Genomic DNA, 4,439 nt, shown 5'->3' on the forward strand with positions numbered 1-4,439 from the left:
CTGGACCTTTCACTTATGTATTTTCAAGGGTAGAGTTTCTACACTCCATAGATTAAGGTGTGGAGCTCTGCTGTTCCTCAAAGATTAATGCAAAGTACTACTGTTTTCTATTCAATTCTTCTTATTTCGCTTCTAAGATATCTATTCGCACCCAAGAACGTGATGAAGGTGATGATTATGTGTGACGCTCATCATCCTTCTCCCTTATGAACGCGTGCCTGACAAACACTTCTGTTCTACATGAATTAAGCTAGAATGAATATCTCTTAGATCTCCTAACCAGAATCTTCGTGGCGTAAGCTAGAATGATGGCGGCATTCAAGAGAATCCGGAAAGTCTAAACCTTGTCTGTGGTATTCCGAGTAGGATTCAATGATTGAATGACTGTGACGAGCTCCTAACTCGCGATTGCAGGGCGTTAGTGACAGACGCAAAAGGATAGTAAATCCTATTCCAGCATGATCGAGAACCGACAGATGAATAGCCGTGCCGTGACAGGGTGCGTGAGCATATTATTCACTGAGAGGATAAGATGAAGCCATTGGCAAGGGTGATGCCTCCAGACTATTAGCTGTGCCGTGACAGGGCATTGGATCATTTTCCCGAGAGATGACCGAAAGTAGCCATTGACAGTGGTGATGTATCACATAAAGCCAGCCATGGAAAGGAGTGAGACTGATTGGATGAAGATAGCAGGAAAGCAGAGGTTCAGAGGAACGAAAAGCATCTCCATTCGCTTATCTGAAATTCCTACCAATGAATTACATAAGTATCTCTATCCCTATTTTATTATATAATATTCGAAAACACCATTATCACTTTATATCCGCCTGACTGAGATTTGCAAGGTGACCATAGCTTGCTTCATACCAACAATCTCCGTGGGATTCGACCCTTACTCACATAAGGTATTACTTGGACGACCCAGTGCACTTGCTGGTCAGTTGTATCGAAGTTGTGACAAATTATGAATGTGTAATCACGATTACGCGTACCAAGTTGCTCACGTGCCAGGAATAGTTTGAGCCTGGACATCACAATTTCGTGCACCAAGTTTTTGGAGCCGTTGCCGGGGATTGTTTGAGTTTTCGGCAAGCTTTTGGTCCGGTAACATCAGTGCCAAGTTTGGATCCGGCAACAACACCAAGTTTTTGGCGCCGTTGCCGGGGATTGTTCGAGTTTGGACAACTGACGGTTCATCTTGTTGCTCAGATTAGGTAATTTTCTTTTCAAAAATTTTTCAAAAATATTTTCAAAAATCTCTCATCTGTTTTCGAAAAAAATAAAAAATGTTTTCAAAAATTTTATTCAAGATTTTTAAGAATGAATTCTAGTGTTTCATGAAGCATGTGAAGCCTGGCTGGCTGTAAAGCCATGTCTAAATTCTTTTGGACTGAGGCTTCCAAACCATCAGAGGTAAGTTACATACTTGATAAATGATGAGCAGCAATTTGTTATCAAGAGCAATATACTCTGGTGTTACATGCTAAAGCTTGGCTGGCCATTGGCCATGTCTAGTGTTTTGGACTGGAGCTTTCATTGAAAGCTTGGCTGGCTAGTGAGCCATGTCTAATTCCTGGACTGAAGCTTTAGACTAAGAATGCGAGATTCCTGGAATTCATGTTAAAAATTTTGGAATCGTTATTTTTCTTTTTCATATAATTTTTGAAAAATATAAAATAAAAATCCAAAAAAATTAGAAAATCATAAAAATCAAAAATATTTTTGTGTTTCTTGTTTGAGTCATGTGTCATGTTATAAGTTTGGTGTCAATTACATGTGCATCTTGCATTTTTCGAAAATTTCATGCATTCATAGTGTTCTTCATGATCTTCAAGTTGTTCTTGGTAAGTCTTCTTGTTTGATCTTGATGATTTTTTGTTTTGTGTCTTTTCATGTTTTTCATATGCATTCTTGAATTCTTAGTGTCTAAGCATTAAAGAATTCTAAGTTTGGTGTCTTGCATGTTTTCTTTGCATTAAAAATTTTTCAAAATTGTGTCTATGATGTTCATCTTGACATTCATAGTGTTCTTGATGTTCATCTTGACATTCATAACATTCTTGCATGCATTGATTGTTTTGATCTAAAAATTTCATGCATTGCATAATTTTCATGTTTTTCATAAAAATTTCAAAAATCAAAAAAATATCTTTCCCTTTTTCTCTCATCAAATTCGAAAATTTGGATTGACTTTTTCAAAAATTTTTAAAATAAAGTTGTTTCTTATGAGTCAAATCAAATTTTCAATTTGAAAATCTTATCTTTTTGAAAATCTTTTTCAAAAATCAAATCTTTTTCAAAATTTTTGGTTATTTTCGAAAATTCCAAAAATATTTTTCAAAAATCTTTTTCTTATTTTTATCACAAATTTTCGAAAATAACATAATCAATTAATGTTTTGATTCAAAAATTGGAAGTTTGTTACTTGCTTGTTAAGAAAGATTCAAACTTTAAGTTCTAGAATCATATCTTGTGATTTCTTATGAATCAAGTCATTAATTGAGATTTTAAAAATCAAATCTTTTTCAAAACTAATTTCTATCATATCTTTTCAAAAATATCTTCTTATCTTATCTTTTTCAAAAATATCTTTTCAAAATATCTTTTCTAACTTCCTAACTTCTTATCTTTTCAAAATTTGTTTCAACTAACTAACTAACTTTTTGTTTATTTCTTAACTTTTTTTCAAAACCACCTAACTAACTCTCTCTCTCAATTTTCGAAAATATCTTCTCTCTTTCTCAAAAATTTCTTTTTTTATTAACTAATTATTCTTATTTTTATTTTTAATTTCAAAAAATTTTCGAAAAAAAAAAAAATACTAAACATTTTTCAAAAACCATTTTCAAAAATCACTAACTCCTTTTCAAAAATAATTTTCGAAAATTCCCTCCTTCTCTCTCATCTTATTCTATTTATTTATTCATCTACTAACATCTCTTCCTCACATCATCACCAAATTCGAACCCCCTCCTCTATCTGTGTTCAAATTTTTTCTTCTTTTCTATTAACAATAAGGAACCTCTTTACTGTGACATAGAGGATTCCTCTTCTTTTCTTTTTCTCTCCTCTTTCTTATGAGCAGGGACAGAGAAAAAGGCATTCTTGTTGAAACTGATCCAGAACCTAAAAGGACTCTGAAGAGAAAATTAAGAGAAGCTAAATTACAACAATCCAGAGACAACTTGATTGAAAATTTCGAACAAGTAAAGGAGATGGCAGCCGAACCCAACAACAATGCAAGGAGAATGCTTGGTGACTTTACTGCACCAAATTCCAATTTACATGGAAGAAGCATCTCCATTCCTACCATTGGAGCAAACAACTTTGAGCTGAAACCTCAATTAGTTTCTCTGATGCAGCAGAACTGCAAGTTTCATGGACTTCCATCTGAAGATCCTTTTCAGTTCTTAACTGAATTCTTGCAGATATGTGATACTATTAAGACTAATGGAATAGATCCTGAAGTCTACAGGCTCATGCTTTTCCCTTTTGCTGTAAGAGACAGAGCTAGATTATGGTTGGATTCTCAACCTAAAGACAGCCTGAACTCTTGGGATAAGCTGGTCACGGCTTTCTTAGCCAAGTACTTTCCTCCTCAAAAGCTGAGCAAGCTTAGAGCTGATGTTCAAACCTTCAGGCAGAAAGAAGGTGAATCCCTCTATGAAGCTTGGGAAAGATACAAACAGTTGACCAAAAAGTGTCCTTCTGACATGCTTTCAGAATGGACCATCCTGGATATATTCTATGATGGTTTATCTGAGCTATCAAAGATGTCACTGGACACTTCTGCAGGTGGATCCATTCACTTAAAGAAAACGCCTATAGAAGCTCAAGAACTCATTGACATGGTTGCTAATAACCAGTTCATGTACACTTCTGAAAGGAATCCTGTGAGTAATGGGACGCCTATGAAGAAGGGAGTTCTTGAAGTTGATACTCTGAATGCCATATTGGCTCAGAATAAAATATTGACTCAGCAAGTCAACATGATCTCTCAGAGTCTGCATGGAATACAAGCTGCATCCAACAGTACTCAAGAGGCATCTTCTGAAGAAGAAGCTTATGATCCTGAGAACCCTGCAATAGCAGAGGTAAATTACTTAGGTGAACCTTATGGAAACACCTATAATTCATCATGGAGAAATCATCCAAATTTCTCATGGAAGGATCAAAAGCCTCAACAAGGCTTTAATAATGGTGGAAGAAACAGGTTTAGCAATAGCAAGCCTTTTCCATCATCAACTCAGCAACAGACAGAGAACTCTGAACAAAATGCTTCCAATTTAGCAAATCTAGTCTCTGATCTATCTAAGGCCACTGTAAGTTTCATGAATGAAACAAGGTCTTCCATTAGAAATTTGGAAGCACAAGTGGGCCAACTGAGTAAAAGGATCACTGAAATCCCTCCTAGTATTCTCCCAAGCAATACAGAA

General features: G+C 35.3%; 1 non-coding gene across 1 annotated transcript; it reads right to left on the reverse strand.

Moving 5' to 3' along the window:
• Nucleotides 1-3,614: 3,614 nt before the first annotated feature.
• On the reverse strand, nt 3,615-3,722 carry LOC112768048 (small nucleolar RNA R71). The gene has a single exon (XR_003185488.1). It is a non-coding gene; the product is annotated as a small nucleolar RNA R71 (small nucleolar RNA).
• Between the last annotated feature and the right edge of the window lie 717 nt (nt 3,723-4,439).

Source organism: Arachis hypogaea, chromosome 17 (genome assembly GCF_003086295.3).
Source record: "Arachis hypogaea cultivar Tifrunner chromosome 17, arahy.Tifrunner.gnm2.J5K5, whole genome shotgun sequence".
NCBI lineage: Eukaryota > Viridiplantae > Streptophyta > Magnoliopsida > Fabales > Fabaceae > Arachis > Arachis hypogaea.